Genomic DNA, 22,585 nt, shown 5'->3' on the forward strand with positions numbered 1-22,585 from the left:
CCTTAATCTGTATTATCGCCGAGTGCCACTAAAAATTTGCTCCAAAAAGCCTCGGCTCCATAGACTCCCATTCAACTAGTCTCATAAATTCAATAAAATTTCTCCAAAAGTTATTTCGGTGTTGCTCGCTAAAATAACTCCTTAATAGTTTTGTGGTGATATATCTGAAAATAATCCTGTCATTAACTAGAAAATAAGCTTCAAAAAGTGGAGTTTTTGGGGAACGTGTCTGTTTGATTGACAGGCCTGTGGTGCAGTCAGGTTATGGCTACTGGTGGGAGGGACGTAGTATCGCCAGGTTTCCAATAAGACGGAGTCAGATCCCCCGTTCGGTCGCCCCCAGCTCGTCCAAATATGGTCACTTCCGTGTGTACGTTCAGCCTTCAAACACTGTCATTTTTTTGTGAGGGTTAAATAAGAATCTATTCTTACATTTGACATTGGCTATAGATTTGGCATGTAGTTTCTACAGCACATTTAAAATCCCTTTTAAAAGATTCTCATTTTAAAACAACTCAGCTGTATATCATTATGATGGACAACATTAGAAAGACAGCCAGTACCAGTGTTTTTTCACCAACTTATGGAGCTAACGTTAGCCTCGTTAGCTATCTAGCCACAGCAGAAAACAATCCGCTTGAGAAGTAGGGAAATGCCCTTGTTGGGCCTGGTTGTTGTGGGAGGGATAGGGTTAGGGTTAGACTTGGGGTTAGAGATGAGTAAGGGAAACAACCAAGCGTAAAGTTTACAGCATATACAGGCCCTGCAAAAGTATTTATGGTGCTTTTACATGTATTGTTCTGTATCGTACATGGGTGCATTTAAACTCAAAGTCCAGTATGTTTGGTAAGTGTGAATGTTGCATATCCAATGCTTTGTATGAAGATCCGTCTGCAGGTCTGCTGGGAAAAGGCTGACATGGGTCTAGATCAGGTGTACTCGGGTGCAGTACGCATCAAGTGTAAAAGCTAACTGTAAATCAGGAACCCTACCAATGATGACAATACAGCATCAGCATTACTCCAGTGTTGTTCAAATATAAAAAAGCAATTGTCTGCATCGCCTGTGTCCTCAGAAATCTGCGTATGCGTTCAGATCTCGATGCTCCTTGCATGATAGATGAGGTTTGAAGACAGGTCAAAGTGTCTCCTTGTCTGCATTCAAAACAAAAGCAGCTGCATCGTGAAGATATACATTGTGAAGTTAGCTGTAGGAACTATATTTATTTGATTTAGCTCACATTTTTTCTAAGTGTTGTGTGGATGATGATTTAGGTATACTTGGGAACGGACCATCAATGTGACATGAACGCTGGCCTGGAGGGGGAGCTGGGCGTGGGGCAAATGTACTCGGGCATGGAAGAGATTAATCGCACTTAATGTGGAAGTGCCCTTAGTCTTTCTCCTGCTAGAAACAGTTCTCATTCCAGCCAGAGAAATTGTGACCAGTTAGAAGTGAGAAGCCTGCTTTTGTCAGTTTTCACTTTTAATGGCATGTGTGCTGTATGAGGCGTGACAAATGGAAGGAGCTTAGCGAGCTGTCACTTGCCAGTTGATACTGTACAATAGTGACTTAAATTGTAGTCAAGCTTTGTGGTGTCCTAAAAACTCCAGAAAGCTGGAGTCCCTATTTTTATTTGATTTATTTCAGAAATACAGGAATTGAAACACACACAAGGGCCAATTTGGAGTGCCTTTAATATTTAAAACACAATATCATGACCCAGTGTGTTGCAAAACACCATGGCAACAACTGACACCAGCTTCATCATCAGCCACAGATGCTGCCAAAAGCACACAAAAAAAACCTCGATTTTACAGCACTTCCCTGTAAATGAAGCTTTATTCCGACTGCCCTGCTTCCAGTTTAACCATGTTGTCTGCACCTCCCCACTCTCCTCACACACTCCGTTCCCACCAGCCCTCTACACACACTCCCTGCCAGCAGCCGTCATTCCACCGTGTATGTTCAGCTGGCCTGTCAAGTTCCCATCCAGCCCAGTGCCCACCCATCTGTTGAGCCATGCCAAAGCATGCAAATCTGAAAACCAGAGAGGGAAATGTTTAATGAAATGAACTGACTTATTTGGATGCAAACAGCAGCTTTCCAGGGGCCTCTGGGGTCCCAGACCCCAGGCCATGCTGCAGAAGGGCAGGCAAAAAGGAAAGCTGAGAGACGATAGCCTCGTTTAAGCAAACCATGTACTTCCTTTTACATATTTTTTTTATCATTACACTCAATTTGTAGGAAACAAAAGAGTTTATATTTCAGCTATTCAGAGGCTTTGGAAATACATTTTATTTCTCTTAAAATGAAGGCCGACAGAAATCATCAGTTACAGACATTTTAATGAAACCCCTCATTGCTGTGGGGCAATGGCACTGTAAATGCTTTTCAGTGGCCTCGAGGTGTAAGGGTAAGCAGTCACCTGGCCGGGGGCATAAATCTGACCGACAGGTCTCCGCAAGCCTCGGGCTATTACAGCTAAGTGAGCTTTAGCCTGGGTGAGTTCACCCTGCTTAGACTCGGTGCAGTTAAGCTAACAGTCACCTCCATTATCCTATTAGGCAGCAGCACTTTTTTTTTTTTAAACCAGCTGTAGTGAGTCTGTGTACAAATTTAGAAAGACTTTAATTTAAATATAGACATCTGATGGATCAATCAAACACAAGTTTTTGTTCCCCTTCAGGATACAATAGAAATATGATTGCAGGATATTAGATATTGTCAATCAAAGCTTGACACTTATACCCAATATGTGTTTAATAATATAATCCCAGCGCAATTACAATAAAAGAAAAACATGAAAGATATTAAAGTGGTTCCACAGATGGATGAGATAAATTACTGTATAGGAGCGTATTGCTCATTCCTGCAGCATTAAGATGTAGGTCCTGGTCAGACGCGCAAAAAAAAAAGAACAAAAAAAATCTGCTGTGTGTGTGTGTATGCGCGCACGCGTGTGTGCGTGTGAGAGGATGCTGAGGGGCGTAGCGGTGTTGTGCCCCTCATGGTCAGCGCTCAGGAATTAACATGCATGCCTCTCATTGCCTGGGAGCGAGTAACAGCAGCCTGTACGCAAGGAAACTGTTCCCAGCCATCCTCCTTCGCGGACAAAAGAGAAAAGAAAAAAAAAAAAAGAAGAAAGAACGCATGGATGTGCTTGTTGCAGGAGCGCAAAACCAAACCTCCTCCTTCCTCCTCCCGGTGGTTTCATATTCAAGCAGGCAGCGGTGCGAGGTTGCCAGTTAGGATCTTGTTTTCCACCCCCACTCCCCCCTCCCGTTAATTTGGACCCTTCAAACTGTGGCTCGGCTCCTCTGCTCGCCTCTTCGCTCTCCGTGGAGCTGCCGCTGCTGCCGCCTCACCGCGCGCACACACCGGGACTTCACTTCGCTTTAGGTGAGAGTCGCAACACAAACGCTGTTTTATTTAAGTCCATACAATGCACTAGTTTCACCTGATGGTCTAATCATGACTCTTAATCTCAGTGCTTTGAAGTGAGCAGCGCGCGTGCAGCCTTAAAGTCGTAAAGTGGCGCTGACCAGGTGTTGCACTGTAACTTTCTGCTGCAAAAATAAGACTTTGATGCCTAATTTGTTATCTTGTGATTTAAATTTTTTTTTTTTTTTTTTGCCTTTGTTTAAGTCAGCCTTGTGTATTTATGTTCATGGTTATTAGTGTTTATACTTCAGAATTCATGCCAGTGCTGTTTATTTCTCAATATGAGCATGCTTGTGTGTATCTCTCCATTTTTTTTGTACTGTAGTAGAGTCATGTTGAGAAAAAGCAACTTCTCTTTGAAGACTGCTTTGGATTTCTTGGCTTTAGATTCTTTGGAAGGTGTGTGTGTGGGGGGGGGGGAAGTTGGTGTGTGTGTGTGTGTGTGTGTGTGTGTGTGTGTGTGCGTGCGTGCGGGGGGGGGGGTGCTGGCTAACTCATGCAGTGCTTATCTGTCTGACTTCCAAAAAAATTAAAAAAAACTACACCATCCACTGTATGCAGCACTGGACCGGAGCTCGAGCAACTGTTGAATACACAGCAGACGTGCAGGAGGGAGATATCTCCGCGCTGCACACAGTCTGGTGTCCTGGAAGCAGCCTCATTAAGTAAAACAACAATTTCCTCTTGACAGAAATGCCTTTCATTTTGTTGTAAACATGAATCACTCTGGTTTCCTTGTCTGCAATATCTCAGTGTTGGTAAACTCCTGCTTTTATGGGCTACGAGTTTTGTAATGATTCCCCTCTGTTGTGTATTTTATATGAGCTGTCACCTCATTTAGTAATAAAGGAGTCCGCTGCATGCTGGTTAATTTTCCACTGAAACCTCCCCTCGCCATTATAAATAATAAGCATTAGCTGAGCCTGTTCCCCATCATGCCTTCAATCAGATTGGATGGCGTGACCTTGGGGGACCGCGCTGCAGTATTTAGAAGGGGAGGGTGGCAGAAATGGAGATGGGGTGCTTTGGTGGCATCTATTATCAAGGAACCCAATTACAACTGGAAAATGTAGTGGCCATAAGCTATTGCCATTTGTTACACTGTATAAGATAGGGGAGTTATTTTAAGAGGAATGTGTGTTATCCTAAGAGGAATGTGTTATCCTGATAATGTGTTCTTCAGTGCACGCTGTCTCATTGGTACGTACATTCTAATTTAAAAGAGTGTGATTCCTCTGAACCCCAAAAGTCCTTTGTGGGACTCCTCTTTAACAATGGTGCACGGCAGAAGCAATGAGTCACTGTGAATCATGGCAACTCTCACCAGCTGCCAGCCAGATGAAGCTATGCTGCAAGGAATAGTCTGATGAAACCGCACTCGCACTTTGTGCTGCTGCCTTCACTTCAAAGCTCCAACAGACAGAAAATGTACGGCGTTCCACGAGGGCGCCCGAAAGCTCATTCGAAGTTTGCGTGAGTTTCTCCATAACGATCCAACTTCCACTTTTAAGATCCTTCCTGCTAGGTATTTCCTCTAGTCTTTAGCTTGCTATGGCATGAAGGGCTTGAGTTAAGTCAGCGCGGGCTTTACTGTGATCAGTTATTCAGCTCCGGCATTCAGACTCTCCTCTCCAGACAGGAGGAATTCCCGTGGCTCACCGCAGACCCAATCAGACCCTTTAAGTATGCGGCTTTACAACAAGGTCTGGGACCAAGACTGCAGCAGCGCAAGGAAAAATGGTTCCAGTCCCCCGGGGACGGTGATCTGCAAGCGTCCACAGCATACAAGTATATTTCACTAATAGTTAGTGTCTTTTGTTCGGCCTCTCGGCTCTGTCACACACTGTCTTTTTCCTTCGAAGTACTCCCCTTGGACTTCTCACTGGCTTTTTGATTTGCCCTCTGTTTCCACTTAACAGTCCTGGCTGTTTTCCAAGAAACACCTCAGCACCAATCCCTCCCCCTCTCCCCCCTCCCCGCATCTCCCCTTTCCCTCCCCTTAAGCATGAGCAGACTTCTTATACTTGGGGCACACACGTGGGAGAATGCATGGCCTTTCCTGTACGCAGGGCGCCGACGGAACGGCATCTCACGCTCCCCACTCGGGAGGTTATCACGGATGATTACAAAATGACAATTTAAACACAGCTGCCTCGGTGACAAAGCAAGCCATCCTGTGATTGCCGTCGTAATCTTTTCCCCGGCGCAATCAGCTGACGTCGAGGCTACACATCAGTCCCGCAATTAGGCTTGTCAAATTACGGAGCGGCTCTTATCTGCGGCTGCTTGTTTGATAATGCTTATTGGCAGATGCCTTTTGGAGGAGCGAGGGGGCATTGGGGGAGGGGGGGGAGGGGGAATCCACACAGCTGATGCATTATGTAAAACCGTCCTGTACTGTGCGGCAGATGTTGTTTCCCGGCTGCATAACTATACATCTCCATATCCCAACATCCTCTGTCCGGAGGTTCTTTCTTGATTTGGATGGACACGTGCGCCGTCCTTGACTTTCGTCATTAACCTGAGCAATTCGCCGGCAAATTGGCCCCTCGATGTCCCGATCAGTTAGCCTGAGAGTCTCTCCTTCAGTGTCATCATCAATGTAAAGCATCCTCTCCACCTTTTATTCTCCCTACCGCCATGTTGACAGGCCTGCAGCATCTACGACCTTGTCAGGAAAGATGCCTTCCTTTCTCAATAGAGACTCACCTATACCATATGCACAGTGCAGGATACATCCATGAGGCGTAGCTCATTATTAGTGCAGCTTTTCTGCAGTTGCTTGCTTGTCTTCAGCAGGGATTCATTTGTCAGCTGAAAGGGCAAAAATTATTTTGTCAGTGGGCTTGACGTGCATCGTTTTTGGTGGGTTTATTTGAAGGAAAGGCTAATTGTTATGCCTTGGAGGTCCATTGTTAATTAGGAGTTATCTCGGGCTGCTCTCACATGGTCACCGCTCTAATTGGCAGTCAAAGCTGTCTACCACCTGGCCTAGCTTTTAACTCACCAGGTGCTTGCAGCAAAGCCGGCGGCCGTGGCATTATGTGGCTACGGCCTCCTAAAAGAAGACAGACAGCGGAGACTGAAGAGAGACAGAGAGGTCGGAAAGAGAGAAGGAAAACATGGTGGAAGCGTGCCCATGCGGCAACATGCCGGACAATGCTAAAATGGTGGAGCTTCAAAAACAGCAGAAAATGGTTATTTCATGCTACGTTGCTAAACAAGCCTTGAAAGAAAAAGAACACAAAAAGGTTGAGAGAAATTACTTTAATCTTCGGATACACACGTCGTCACAAATCGCACCTCTTTGTTTCAGATTTCCAAGGTGGCAGCACATCAACACACCACACAGCCTGGGCAGGTTTGTTTATCTGGATTGTGTGGGTAAAAAAAAAAAATGATGTCTATTTTACAGTTTGTGCAGGAAGTTAAAATCAGAATCTGCATGAAGTCTTTTTACAACACTGAGCTGGAAAAGTGTGGTAAAAAGGCAGCGATTTAATCAAGAGATAGCGCAGCTGCTTCTCACGACAAATTGGAAACTCACACCAGGAAGTCGCAGTGAGCTGAAGAGTGTGAGATTCCCGCACAAGTGATTGAGAGTCGTGTTGTGTCCCCGCCGTGAGAGAAAATTCACCCATGACCCTCATAAATCTTGCGTAACTGGTCCAGGACCAGGGGAATCATAATGTTTTGTCCTTTAAAAAGGCCAGAAAGGTGTGACCTGTGCACCACACAAACCGAACCTCTGATATAAATGTGCCTTCCATCACTGTGCTCCAGATGAACAAAAGACCTTTGTCTTTTTTCGCACTGCAAAGTCAATGGCTTTGTTTTGTCTTGCCGCACCGGTGTCTAAAGTTCACGCTAATTCCCAAATGTGTCATCTCATTGTTCTTTGATCACAATGGGAAGACGTAGAAAACAATGTGGTATGTCTTGAAGGATAGAGCGGAGAGGAGTGCTATAAACATACTCAGTGAGTGTGTTGTGTCAGCAGCCTTGGGCAGAGTGTGTTAACGTTGTACAGCGGAACAGAGGAAGATGTGGAAGTGTGTGATTTGTTCTCCTTATTTTTCCAGGAATGGTTGTGTTTGGGCCCAGAGCTTTAGCAGCATGTGTCCTATGATGTCAGTATTCTGCATACACTGTATATTCACAGTACAGCACGAGAGAAAATAAAGAATTTCCAATGACAATAAGCAATAACTAAGTGGCAAATAAAAAAAAGTAAAAATAAAAAAAAAGAGACAGGCAATGATGAATTAAATAAAAAATAGCAAAACTCTGCCTTCTGCAGCCTAATCATAATAAACTGGCCTATCACTGCCATAATTACTGACAGTAAAATCATTACTGCCCATAATGCTCCACTGCAGCCATCATTAATATGAGTTCATTAATTAAACATACTATGAAAAACAGCAGCAGTGCTCGGCGAGAAGGACTTCTCCTTGACTGGATCCACACAGTTGCAGAGCGGAGCTTCATTTGGCTCTGGAGGTCATTTCAGGAATAATGAGCGGAATAAATGTAAATACTCGTCTTTGCTTAACTGCCAGAGCAGTTAGGAAACCTGAGAGAAGCCAAATTTGATAATGAGCAGCTTATTTTAATACAAACTGGACTAGTGGAGTGGAAACGAGACCTTGAAGCTATGCCAAGAAAATATGTATATTATCAGAGCGAGGTGTTGATGAATATATTTTAACTTTGCAGTTTTGGGAGAAAATGGAAGACAAATTTTAGACATTTAAACCTGCTTATTTCTTTGGCGTGAATTGAGAAAATTAAGATCAACTTCATATCTGTGAGCTCAGTGTAGAATGGGAGCTACGATAACGTTAGCGTACTTTGTTATAAAGACTAACTAACTCTGTACTTAAAGCCAGAGGTTTTGGCAGCAGTAGACTACGTTTGTGTTTATTGATATTTCCTACTTTTGCTGTTGTTTACAGACAAAGTTCATATTGTTTGCTGGGCTTTGGAGGTAAAGAAAAACATTTCATCTTCATAATTATTTCGTAACTATTTCCCATTCAGTCTGCAGCAGCAGGAGAATGTCCTACTTAAAATACCTACTTGAAAGAGATGTGATCCAGAGTGTTTTATTTTGAAAATTTACCAAATGTTCTATGCTTTCCTGTCTGACTTCCTGCCTGACCGATCTGCTCTGTTTTGGACGCTGCTGACACGCATTGCCGCTGCAGGTCTGTTGGAATCACAAGCATTATGGAGAATGGCAGCCATCAGCTCTCATGGCAGCGTCGGAGCCAGAACATGACGCAGCCAGTTCAGTGGAACTATAGCCTTTATACGATTTTGCAAGTTTGTTAGAAACCAGCAGCTACAAAGCACCATTAGTGTTTGCAGCAGAAACCTGCAAAGACGTCTACAGCCAACAAAAAGTTTGGCGTGGAACTCCTGTAAAAAGTAAATGAAGATAAGGTGCAGTCAAACTCTGCAGGTAAAGCTAGCAGATCATCAGTGTACCACAGTTCTGCACAGACATTAGAGTGAAGCCCGGGGCAGACGGTAAATCTAATGATCAATAATCAATGTCCGGATGAAGTGACTTTGATGTTGACATGTGGCGCAAATAACAACCCTCATCTGAAAGATGAAAGTAAAGACATGTTTGTCCAAGGCAACGGTTTTAGAAGTTGGAAAGCATTTGTTGAGCACAAGTTTACAGCCCAAGTCTCTCTCTCTGTGTGTGTGTGTGTGTGTGTGTGTGTGTGTGTGTGTGTGTGTGTGTGTGTGTGTGTGTGTGTGTGTGTGTGTGTGTGTGTGTGTGTGTGTGTGTGTGTGTACGTAAGTAGGTGAGTGGGGGGGTATTAATAGTTGAATAATAGTCGAATAGTTACGAGTAATTGTCGATTAGTATTTTTGCGTGAAATTCTAAAAGATACACCTCCTTATGAAGCCTAAATACTCCTTCACTTTGGGGCAGTGATTAAGAGTTTATCATCGCTTCAAACTGCTCATAACAGCCCTATAACTGTCTAACTCTTATTTTTCTGAACCCTGTTCCTTTGCAAAGAGGAGTTGGTTATTATTTCTTGACAAAGAAAGTCCTTGAAACACATCAGACTGGGCGCAGGTCTTCATCAGAGCGCTACACACATGCTAGCTGGCTTCTGTAATGGTTATGAATAATTACTGTCTTCAATTCCATTCAGTAATGACTATTGGACGTACATCTGGCTGGCTTCTGCGTGGCTATACCATGGATATCAGAAGAGTACAGGCTCTTTCTAATTTTCTAGCTCTTACTGCCTTGAAGGGCTGAAATGAAAACCTATTAAATCAAACTTGATTTTTCCATTTCCATTTGGATATGCTGAAGTAACGAGCAAAAGGTAAAAATTGAGAAGCGCCTCATTTCTGACAATGTATTCAAAAACAGGGTTGGAAAACTACACAGTTATGTAATAGTGTGCACCCTCCACTTTTTACTTTGCTACCACCCGTGACCTGTTTGGATAAGTTTCTACCATCAAGTAAGTGAATAGGAATCATTTTCTCTTTTTTTCTCTTCAGGCTTGAAGGAGTTTCTCTATGCACTCCTCCTCTTTGAAATCAATCCTCGGTACGAATGTAAAGGTCCGGGATGGAGACCATTCTTCTGTCTTGGCTGTGAGCTTTGGTTTGTTGTCAGGTTAAAAGACGAAATTTTTCTTTTATATGAGCAGCGTTTTTTTGTTTCGGGGGGCAGCAGATTTGTCCCCAAAAAATACATATATATCTTGGTATTTGGAGCCATTCATCGTCCCCTCTTCCCTGACCAGAGTCGGCGTGCAGCCTCGTGGCGTGATGCAGCTCTCAAAGAAGAACATGGTGTCATTTATTTTTAAAGATTGGTTACTGTTGACTGGTGTTTGCTTCCCTCCAGTTATTCAGCAATGTATGTTGAGTCTATTCTATGAGTACCTCTTTGTGTAATAATTTATTCGCCCTCTCATTTATACAGTTACTTTTCCATGACTTTCCCAGGGGTCATTATGGAGCATTATAATGTCCAGTGAAGACACACTGAACCAGGCACAGTCACTCAGCATCTCTTTGCAGCACTGCAGAACTATTTATAGTGATTGGTGTCTCTGACGTGTGCATTTCTTAATTTTTTTCGTAGAGTAGTGAACACTGTTTCTTCAGGGAAGAGAGTTCATTGTATGTATAGCAAAACCTGGATTTGAATGAGTCCAGTTGTCACAGTTTTAGTTGGGACTTAATTAACAAGCCAAATGTGTCTCTGCAAACTATAGCAAATGGAAATTTGAAATGACAACTGTTGATTTCACTGCTATAATGACAACTGTTGCCTGTAAGTACACCCATCTGTAATTAATCTTAATTTTGCAAGAAGGTAAAACAACAAAGGAATTGTCTTGTCTGGAAAAGATCTCAGTAACCTACCAGTTTTACACTTGGGATTTTACACCTTTTTTTTTTTTTTTTTAACAAACGAGGTGTAATGTGTTGAATACTGAAATTTACAGGTGCTGGTGGGAGGTTTTTGTTACCTTTGGAAAGAACCAGTCGAGATGTGCCCATCTTTTCCCAGCCTTTATTCAAGCATAGCTAGCCAGCTGATGTCCTTAATGGATACGTATGGGATTAATATTGATTTTTCATCCAACTCTCTGCCAGAAGGCAAATAAGTGTATTTTCAAGATGGCCAGAATGTTGCTATGAGCACATCATCTGTCTTTAGGTTCATCACATTTCAAGTGGAATCGAGACCACCAGGAAGCAGAGCTGTGAAGGTAACGGAGGTGGCTAAGGTTCAGAGCTGTCAGCTGTATTAAAGCTTTTGTTAGCCTCATATTATTATGTTCCCTTTCTACCACCAATTCGATTTACAGTGGACCATGACATTTTTATCTGTCTTGAGCAATGCGTCGGTTTCCATGCTGCTAAACTAAACTGGTTCAAATCTCATCTGACTGATAGACGCTTTTCCTTAACATTAAGGTAATAGACGAGCTGACCCTTGAAGAAAAACCCCATGAATTTCACATGTGCAAAACCTCATTTGATCACATGTGATTGTGCACGTGAAACATGTATTTTGTCCAATGGAAACGTGGTTTTGGAAAATGTTCACATTGTAATGTGCAAAGCCCATGGACATGTGAAAACCCTCCACATATTTTCCAAATATTATCACATGTTGCAACATGTGGTAAATATGTGTCATACATGTAATCACATGTGTCCCATGTGGAAAACATGCAAAACCTCTGTGTTTTTGTTAGAGGAGTGTCTTCTCTGATCTGTGGGGTACCTCAAGGTTCCAGTTTGGGTCCCATTCTATTTTCATCATATACACTGTGTCTTTGGGCCTACTTTTAAAACATACAATATTGTGTATCAGTTTAATACCAATAATACTCAACTACTGAAACCTGACACTGCCTCTTCTTTGCTAAGTCACTTGGCTGATGTTGAATGAATGTTCTGAGTTTCAGTGAAAGTAAAACAGACTTTGGTGCTCAATCCATCTTGCCCACCAGTACTTGTCTCATTTGATTATACTTCATCTTGTCTCAGTTCTGTTGCACCATCCTATAAACCTTCTTTGAAGACCATGGATGCTATTTTTGATTCCTCTTTTAAATTAGACCTTCAGATTAAATGTGTTGTCAAAGCCAGATTCTTTCATCAGAGCATTTTAACTCGGGTCAATCTCTTCCTTTCTCTTAAAGACCTTGAAAAGGTCACTGGTGCTTTCATTACCTTCAGGCTGGACTGTTACAGTTTTCTGTATGTTGGAATGGGCCAGGCGCTAATATCCTGGTTACAGCTCCTGACTTGTATGTGTAAGTGTGAGTGTATTTCACCTCTCTTGGCATCTTACATTGGCTGCCTGTTCAGGAAGGATTAATTTTAAAATTTCAATGCTTGTTTATAAGTGCTTAAAACGAAGCAGCCCTGCTCCAATCCTCTACCCGATGTCATTGAGCCAGCAGCTTTTAATGGTTCCTAAATCCACACTGGCATTTACCATGTTTTCCCAGTGGCAACTCCAAATCTGCCCAAAACAGCCTTCCTCCTCCATCAGGTCGTCAACTTCACAACCAGAGTTCAAATCTCTTTTGTAAGCATATTTGTTCTCGATGGCATTTCCATATTAGACAATTTTAATGTTACTTGGACAAAATTAATAACTGCTCATGAATACCTCCCAGTGTTGTTTTGGCTTGATATTGTTTGTAATTATTTTAATTTGTCGTTAATTTGGTTTTATTGGCTTAATCTGTTTTTATTCTTTCTAATGTTGTGCAGCACTTTGGTCATAAATAATGTATTATAAAAATAAACTAAATTAGAAAACAATTTGTATAAAAAAAATAACTTTACTTAATATCTTTTGATAAATGTGAGCCAGGTTTGTCTGTTTTTCTAGAAAAACTATTTAGGAAAATATTTATTAGATCTCAAATAGTTTTCTCTTATCAGCCCTGATTACCTGCAGCTGTGTATGTATGCAGGTGTTGCCATTAGACATGAGCGTAAAAAAATAATGCTGTTTTTATTTGCTTACAAGTAGCGTTCTTTAGGCGAGGCCAACATTGGCTTCCATGCCGTGAAATCTTTCAGAATTAAAACCAACAAGTTAAAACTCCAGTTTCTTCCATTTGGAGAAACAGGGTGCATCTTCCTGCATAATTAAGATGAACTGGATGTTATTTTTAGGGGAAAGTAGTGTCTGCCTCGCCACATGACCGCACAGCCCAGAAACCTTGCAAACATGCAAATGAGCTGCTGTCTACATGGAGCGTGCTTCCAGCACACAATGCATTCTGCAGTTGTTAATATCGCTGCCGGCCTCTTTGCCTTCCTGGTGTGCTTTTCCTTTCTGCACAGTCATTCATCTCAGAGGAACATCCTGATCTCGGTGAGATCCTGCTGCGCTTTTACCTCCAGTCACTGATTACACTTTATATTGTGGCTGAATTAACGGGAAACTTCTAATTACCTTCTTTTAATCTCGGGCTGTTTAAAATAAATATATTAAAAATGTGTGAGGTCATAGTTTTAAATAGAGTATTTAGGACTTCTAGTATTGCTTTTATGTCACTGCCAGCAAATTACAGTGTAAATTGGGGAGTATCATGGGATATTAGGCAATGTAAATAAAAACATTTCCGGTATGTTAATGAAATGATTTAATACCAAAGAGGCTGCGGTGCGGTAATGTAATTCTGAGGGTGATGCTCAGGAAGTAGTGCAGCCTGTTCCTTTATTTATCAAACTTCCTGTATTTATAAGTAAGTAGGCTGTACGTATGTTCATGTTGTTTTCTGAAGAGCTCCTTAACACTTTCTCTTTGCTTGTAGTTTTGATAAATTCAGGATACTTTACGTTTCAACAGCACCAATTCCATTAGTACAGGTAAAAGTGATAGCAATTACACTGTGTGTATGTGGAAAAAGGATTTCTATCAAAACTCATGGATGCTGTACACACGGCTGGATGAGACATTTAGAAGTCCCTGGGGCATATGTCTGATCATGGGCTCCCAGTGACACCCCACACACAAACACACACACACTCACAGATACACACCTGAATGCCAACATGTACGTGTTAGTCCAGCAAAATCAGTACTCTTTCACTGGACTAATATTTAATGAAGAGCTAAAACAATCTGTTGAATAACTGATTGGAAAATGTAGTAATTATGTCTTTGGTCAACATAATGAGTAAACAATAATTAATCTATCTGGCAAGTCACAAGAAGGGGTGTAGAAGTGTTTTTTCTTCAAGTAAGGACATTTTTTTTCCAGTTTTCTTGATCCAGTTTAAATTTATATACATGTTTCAAATGTTTAACGATCCAAAGCGTAGCTATGTCACGCAAGAGAGCCAATAAAAACAAATGGAATGGTCAAAGTTATATTTGAGATGTATTTATCGATTCACAACATCGACTTAAAGCCTTGTGATGATAAACACTTACTGCATTAAGTAATACAAACTCAACACTTCCTGTAGGATTTCAAATTAAAAGTCCAGGGTTTTATTAGATAGAAACCCCTCATTGCTTAAAAAGGCTTTTATTGTGAAACATTTGTAGGAACGTGATGCAACCGCAGTTGGACAATCACACTTTAGATGTGTGATCCAGAACAACTGTTGAATATAACAGGATTATACTGTTGAATCTATTAAAGCGATAGAAATATACATGCACGCACATCACATGCGTGCTCCGGTACTTCAACAAATAGCACTATGTTATTTCTAAACATATCAGTAAAATGTTCACTGCCAACCTTTTTTTTCCCCTAAAATATATAATCTTAGAGTATAATGTCCATTTGGAGTATTATTAAAATGTTGAAAGTATTTCTTAGGTTAAACTGAGGGAAAGATTGTGCTCTACCTTGAAACAGAAAAAGTCCACAGTCAATTGAGACCTACGTGAAAGTGCTTTTGTTACCTAACCCTGAACACTGATAGAAGCACATCCACCCTGACCACGTCCACATTGACTGTGATGCAGGCAGTAACTTCATCCAAAGAAATTGTTGCCTTCTGTTGCACTCAAACATAATTGGAAAATAATTTGGTCGTATAGAAAGGTCATTGTGAGACAGGCTTGTTGGACAACTCAGGATTTCACTGTTAAACTCTTGAAGTGAGTGAAGACGCGACTTTGCTGCTGATGGTGTTACCTGTTATTCAGTATTGTCCCAGACTGAACCACTGGGCTTCACAGCAGGACAGACTCCATCTTGTTTCTTACAATCGGAGGCACAAACAAGCGCCCGTGTGGCTTTGAAACTGTGTAGTTTTCATTTTCATTGATCAAACAAGCTAACGTCTTCTGTGAAGTCACAGATGTCTGAGTCAAAGCCGAGCCGCAGGAAAAAGAACACAGGGTGACGGAAATGAAACGGACAGATCCTCACCTCCAGTTAATCAAATGACCAGAGTCCTAAGGGGGAAAAAAAGTTTTTTCGTCCCAGTTGGATCCAGGAAAAAAAGATGTGAATCCCACATATAACTTTCTCATCATCCAAGTAAACACACACAATCTCTTTGTCAGATTAGGTCTATCCATCTCATAGGGGCTAGTAATCAGTTTAAAGGATAATACCACCATTATTGAGTTTTTCCTTATCTGTGGTGGGGAGCAATCTCCTGTGTTCACAAACGACAGTTTCCCAGTTTGCTGTTGAGAAAAATTTGAATGAACGTATTTTATTGCTCCCATTGCCTCCCGAGTGCATCAAACGACTTTGCGGAGACTTAATATTTTGTCCACCAGAATAAATGTGATAGAAGAAGGCAAAATCATAATCACCAGTCAGTCAGGCGGTCCAGATTTTTCCTGACTGCGCAGCTCCGATATTCTCACCTCCCCCTCATGAAAGATGTTTTCCCATTTAAACACGACCCGAGGGTGAGTTACCGTTCTATGATATATAGTAATAAGTGTGACAATTAATACATTGATATTGATGGAATCAGGCCTGCATTGGCATGCAGAGGAGGTATGCCGCTCATGTATTCCTGCTGACATAGACTCTCAAAAGGGTGACATGTTTGACTTGCATAAATATTGTAGATAAAAAATAAAAAAAAGCCTACGTGGGCTTATCTGTCAGTACCTTCTGCGCCTGAAGTGTTTCTCCGCCTTCAAATCTTGAAATCCCAACATTTGATTAATTCCTTTTCTGTTATTGACTCTTTGTTGTTGATGGGAATGTCACCGTAATCTCTACAATCAAAACACAGATAAGACTTCACTTACCACACTGACAGTAAATGCAGAACCAGGTTCTTTCTTCAGCTTAAAACAAATACCAGTTTTTTCAGACAGTCCCAACTCAAGGTCCACTTATTAGCTCTGTCTAGAGATTTTGATCACATCACATGGTCTTCATGAATGGATAGAGTCCCTAAAAGCTCTAAAACCGCTCTCTATTGAATCACGATAACAACTGGGCTCTTATGTCAGTGCACCCATCTCCATGGCGACAAATGCTTGCTGTTAATAAAAACCCTGTAATATGGTTGAAAGCTTTTCAACAAGCAAGTAAGAGGTGGGTTTTTTTGTGTTTTTTTTTGTCTAACGTCCCTCAGTATATTTACGGGCACCTGACCACGACTTCTTGTGGGTGTGTAAACTGTGACTAGTGTGTTGGTTTGATAGATGGATAAAGAAAACACCTGACTTTGACAAGAGACTGTGTTTCTCATCTTGTCTTCTACCAATAGTCAACGTTGTTATTTGACCTTCAGAAAATTGCTGACCAGTGATGCTGAGCTCCAACAGGAGCACCAGACCAATCAAGACTACAGCCACTTTAGCAGCGTGCTCATGCTGCATTCCACTTACATCTGAGGTCGGAGACGGGAATGATGAAAAACCAGAGTTGACTGCGTTCCTGTACAATAAGTCGTGAAGGTTTTGTTAGTAGTTCATTTGAGTTGGACGGTACTGTGTGTTGACAGAAGTGCTGATAAACAGCATTGCTACAACTTTCACTTCTGTGAAAACACTTCTTGGGTTTTGTGGTCGAGGTTGGTGAGCATCTTCTGACTTTCTGTGTCGGAAATCCAATGTCAGAGAGCATCCAATTGAAACTCAGAAATTCTGACTTCCCAGTTCAAATGGAACATACCATTCGGCCCAGTTGTTTTTTTGCACTAAATACCAAATTCAGCATGCTATAATGTTCACTAAAACAATGTTAAGATGTTGATTTTTTTTAGCAGGTTTAAGATGCTGACCATCAGTTTAGTATGTTTTCATTCTAACATTTGTTTATTACCATAAAAGTACCAGTGAGGCGGATGAGAACGTCATTAGTCTTGCAGGTAATTATTCATAATAAATTAAAGTATTGGGCAAATTCTGATGTGATAGTGGAGTTAGAGGAACAAGTTTAAGTCACAAAACTCAATCACACAATTTCATGACAATCCATCCTGTGATTGTTGAGTCTGTCTCTGCCCGACTTTTGCTCACAGCTTCAGTCTGCTGAGTTTATAGTGTAGAAACCGTGTTCTCATTTAGGTCTGCTCTGCTACTCTGAAGGGTAAACCAATCTGTGACCAATGTTGGTAGCTAACTACGGGCACATTAAAGTCGAAATGGCATGAGAAGAGTTTTAGGGCAAAACATATGGTACATGGTGGTCAATGCCAATTGGCTAAAGGCCGCTTCAGTAGTTTTATCACTTACCCAAGGTCTTCTCCCATTACGATGCAACAAATGGAAACAAACCCAACAGAGTGTGACAAGACCCATATATCCGCACAATGAATTTGGGTCTGGTACTACCAGGCTAAATTGTCATTGCTAAATGCCTAAATCAACACACTAATGGGTCCTTTTCTGAGATTATGACAACCTATTTTGTCAATTCGTTGGGATGGCTCAATAAACAAAAACCGTTGGTGTTCGCACAATGGTGGGCTGATACTTTACGAATTATATCTGATTTTAATTATAAATTTGTTGCCTTATGTTTGCTGTCAAATAGACAGACGGTGTTGTCTCCTTCTTCCCAACCATCAGTATATACATATTCTTCTTTCCACAAAATATTGCTGCCACAGTCTTTTTAAAAATACAAAAAAAAAATTGGAATTAAAACTTGATGGGAATTTGCAAACACATTGCAACAGTCGATTGAACTGTAGCTTTGGAATTGAAGTCCTGCTAAATCCTGTGCATGATAAGCAGTCTTGACCCATTTTATTTTCCACATACATTGTGGCATAATTAAAAGTATACATATTGAGTATAGCTAATTAGTCTAATCAACACTAAGAGGCCGATATTGAAGCAAGAACTCTAATCATAATTTACTGTAATCATAATCAAGATTAAATCTCTTCATTCTTGATTTCCGATGAAGCTCAGCATAGAGACACTAAAAAAAACCAGCTGATACTAATTGATGAATTTACATGACCAAAAAGTAAATTGCCTCTACTTGTGCTCATTAATACAAACTGTGTAACTAATGAAGAGTGTTTCTATCCATCAGAATCTAAAATATTCCTCTTACCGTTGGCTACAAGACAAGTGAACAGAGTCACACTCCTGTCTTCGCAGACGAGGCATGATCACAAATAATGTACCATGATCAAAGGCTGTCAAAGGGTTGTTGTTGCCCTTAACTACATATTGATCAGAAATATGGGATGTATATGACTGCACGTCTGAGTGGTTTACAGTTTTGTCTGCGGACGCATAAAATTAAGCAATGTTGCTATGTGCTGGTGGCAGGGATGTGCTGTAAATCCAAATCAGCCCAGAGGTTTATGTACAGAACCTTTTCAGGCCGATTCACAATATAAAATCACAGTACAAGTCAATGCGATTAATATGTTATGAGGACAAGAACCCCTCGACAAATGCCTGAAACACAGAAGAGATACAGATTTTATTGGACACTGTCATACACCATCATGCATCACAGTGAAACTGGGGGCCGCTCGGTGCTGAACACCCAAAGAAACTGTAGATTTATAAAGACTTTCCGATGCCTTTTGGACCTGTATTAAAAGCTAATGTGAGAGGAAAGGTAAGCAGAAAGGCAAGCTATTCTTCAAACAACTAGAGAGCAGTTTTAGAGGGTTCCCATCGGAACCTTCACAGCCGCCCTTAAAATCTTTGAAGTACCCTAAAAGCACCCTACTTATTTACAGTACGCTCAGGATATGAGCTCCAAGATGGTACGGCATGCCAAACAGAGACTGCTGACAGAAAAAAAGCGTTCCCTGCTAAATATTGAAAACTGACTTCTCCAGAGGATAAAACCTGCCCTTCGAGCTGGTATTTTGTTGGTCAAAGAAATCCCTAGAAATAACTCGAGGGCAGATTATGTAAGGTTTATGAAAAATAGCACCCCCTGCAGGCACAGCAAATAGTGAAAAATCAAAACAAAGACTGCCTCCCACTCTGTGCTCAACATTTATCTAGAGGACAGGGCGCAGAATAAATATATCCCAAACTCAAGTCTTAATCTCCCAACATATTAGTCTGCTGAACATAGACACAGCTAGCATAACAGTGGAGACACTAACACGAAGCTCAAGCTCCAGCATGAATATCTTTATTCTGCCACTGTAACTGTAGCGACACGTGTCAGATGTTCACTGGCCTTTCATTGTATCTATCAACCACCAGTCCTCTTACCTAACCTAGAGTAGTATACAATCTTGGATATACTATCAAGTATCAAATACCTTGTTCTGTACAAAACTTGGATACCTAAGGAATAAATCTTATGAGTGAGGGGTTTATTGTAAACTTTATTAGCCTGGCGAGTCAATGTAGATAAAATCATTGGGTTTCTGGCTAAATTGTACATCTGAACGCCTTATTTCACTCTGTTCAATCAAAGTTGCAGCCACAAACACGTCTGAGTTGCGTCTGCTGCAGTAATTGTGTGGAATAGAGGTTTCTGGCAAGCGTCTTCCAATAACCTGCGCGTAAAGTGGTGAGAGAAGATTAAATTGTAGCGTCTACACATACCTTGCATGTGGAGCAGTTAGAGGAGATCAGTAAATTGTAGCTAGAGAAAATAACCTGGGTCACACTCTCCCCCTCTAAACTGTATGAAAACTAAAGAGTTGTACCACAATGTTTAATGTGGCCTAGTTTTCTATTCAAAGGCGAGGTATCGGTACCGGTTTCGAAGGTTTGGGAGCGATACCTAGCCCTACAGCTGTTATTGGCCTATTGCAGACATATTGGTATCTTTGCAGTTTAGCATAACGTTAGCATGCTAACCTGCTGAACTAAACTTGTGAACACTCGTCAGCACTTTCATTGTAAGCATGTCAGCAAGCTGACGTCAGCATTCAGCTCAGCTTCACGGACCCGCCAGCCCACTCAGAGCATTTCTCGGTCACAGTTCTTGTTTGAAAACCTTGAATATTTCACTCGATATTATGTTCACATGCGGCAGTTCTTACATGAGTGTGTTGCAATCAAAACGACTAACTTATGCACAGCAAACTAGGTGATCGTAGGAGTTGACGTTTGATCTCTGGAGCTGAAGGAAAAGCATAATAAAACTGTCTGTGCTCAACTTGTGCTAATAATGTCATGATAAAGATACAAGACATCCTTTATTGTTGAACTTCAGAGGATGGTGTGTTTCAAGTTGCACATCTATAAGGCTGGCTGGCGGAGGTAGAGCTGTGACCACATGCTGGATGTTCCTCAGAGTATTAATTATGCTGGTAAAGTTCAGCTGATTCAAGGTGTGTGATGAGGACTGCACCGCCACAGAATTTTGTGCACAAGGTAATTATCCAGAGGGATTAGAGGCGAGCTAACACTCTGGAAATGTGCTTATTTGTCTGTTTGATAAGACATAAAAATGGTTGAAAAAGCAATATTATAATTATTTGAAAGAAAAGACACCAGTAAGTTCTTTATTTGTTTTCCTGTTTGTTTGTTTGTTTATTGGATTTATTATCATATTTGGAAAGCGGTGATTTGAAATGTGTCTCTGCCTGTTTGTACAGATTAATGTTTTTTGAAGCCAGTCGCAATTTCAAGCATCTGCAGCTATTTGGAGATTTTATCATTATAATTCCTGACAGTAGAATTCTCCGTTACCACTAACACACTTTATAATATTCATGCGAATCATCATACTTCAAAATTTTTGATGCCATCAGCTTTGTCAGCTTTAATCAGCAGACAGTGCAGAAGAGCCTGGCAGCTGGAAGGAGGGTTTTGATGCAAAAACCAAAAGACACATAAAAGAATTTGGAGATTTTCTGGGTATAAAAAAAAAAAAGGAAAAAAAAGCGCAGTATTGTTTTGAAGCCCTGACACTTTCTGAAAGTTTAAAGTTGAATCCAGTACATTTATGAAAACAGACATTTAAAGATTTACTCAAGTCAAGTAACACAAATGTACCCGCTGTTCGTCATGAATAATTTTGTAAGCCAGAGCAGTGGGAGATTTGCGTAATATCAAAAAGGAGTGCGTAGGACAGAAATGAGCAAGAAGCATCCTGGACTTCAACACATGCAACATTTAGATGTGTGCACTTTGAGGTTTCAGCCGTGTCCTGATCGCCCCTTTTTATGAGACGTATCTGCCAAAATGTATCCTGTAACCTCGGTTTACAGTCCCCATAAGTCAGCCATAAAAAGTGGTCTGTATGCACATTTTCTTGTGCCTCCGAATGACATACATTTTATTTGACTTTAGGTTTGACATTTATGCAAAGTGCACCGCCTGAGCTGAGTTGGGGATTCAAGAAAATTTGGGTGAAAGGAGAAACGTGTAGGCAGCAATCCCCTCCACCTGCACACACAAGTGGCTCGCCTGCAAATCACTTTTTACCACTTGGTCATTCGTCATCTTTAGTTAAAAACAAAATGTTCTGAGCACCTTTACAAAATCGCTCTGACCTTCACACCAGCTTGCTTTAGATGTGTTTCTGTTTTCAGCCCCGGATGACAAATGGGGAATATTCTGCAGCATTTTATTGAATTCGAATCCAGGATGGAGTGCAGTTATCAATCTTGAATTATTTTTAATCCGCTGCCAATAAACTGGTTTTGTAACAATGTAAACATAACATAATATATACTTGTAATGCATGGCATACCCCTCTCTCCCTGGTTTCCTGTCTGCTTCTCAACTGGCATCTACTCAGTAACATATAAATGGATCTATTGAGTATAATATTCTTAAATATGTTTTTATTAGTGTGGAATCTCCTAAAACTAAGAACTGTTGTCTATTCGTTAGTGTAGAACGAGCCCTTCATATCTACGTAGGGAGTGGGTCCTCTTCCACGGAGCACACCATGTTGCGCCATCATGTTTCCACATTCACCGTGAAAGGACAAACTGAACACTGGCATGTTCCTCAGAGCAATATTCATGCTGCTAATGTGAAGGTGGAAACCATTTTAAGGCCCGGGACACACTTCCTGCGTGGCGTCATTTCATTTCGGCGTCCATACTAACGGATGAGTTCAGCCACGCTGCCTGCTGAGACGTGCGTCTCACGACTAGCGTATGTGGTGCATCATTTATAAAATAGAACCAATCCCTGTTTTTCACGTGCGGTTCCCAGATAAAATACAGGGAAAGGATCTGTGATCATATTTGTACTGTATAATCACAGCAAAAA

At 41.2% G+C, this 22,585-nt stretch overlaps 1 protein-coding gene across 1 annotated transcript in view; it reads left to right on the forward strand.

Annotated features, from left to right (window-relative positions):
* Positions 1-3,030: 3,030 nt before the first annotated feature.
* LOC138623748 (CMP-N-acetylneuraminate-beta-galactosamide-alpha-2,3-sialyltransferase 1-like) overlaps positions 3,031-22,585 on the forward strand; it is a 72,026-nt gene continuing 52,471 nt past the window's right edge. The window contains exon 1 of the mRNA XM_069703422.1: positions 3,031-3,402. The gene's annotated coding sequence lies outside the window, so the exon portion shown is untranslated. The remainder of the gene's footprint in view (positions 3,403-22,585) is intronic.

The sequence above is a fragment of the Brachyistius frenatus genome, unplaced genomic scaffold (genome assembly GCF_029030835.1).
Source record: "Brachyistius frenatus isolate BFR_SWC_R1_liver_20210118 unplaced genomic scaffold, ASM2903083v1 Contig_46, whole genome shotgun sequence".
NCBI classification, from domain to species: domain Eukaryota; kingdom Metazoa; phylum Chordata; class Actinopteri; family Embiotocidae; genus Brachyistius; species Brachyistius frenatus.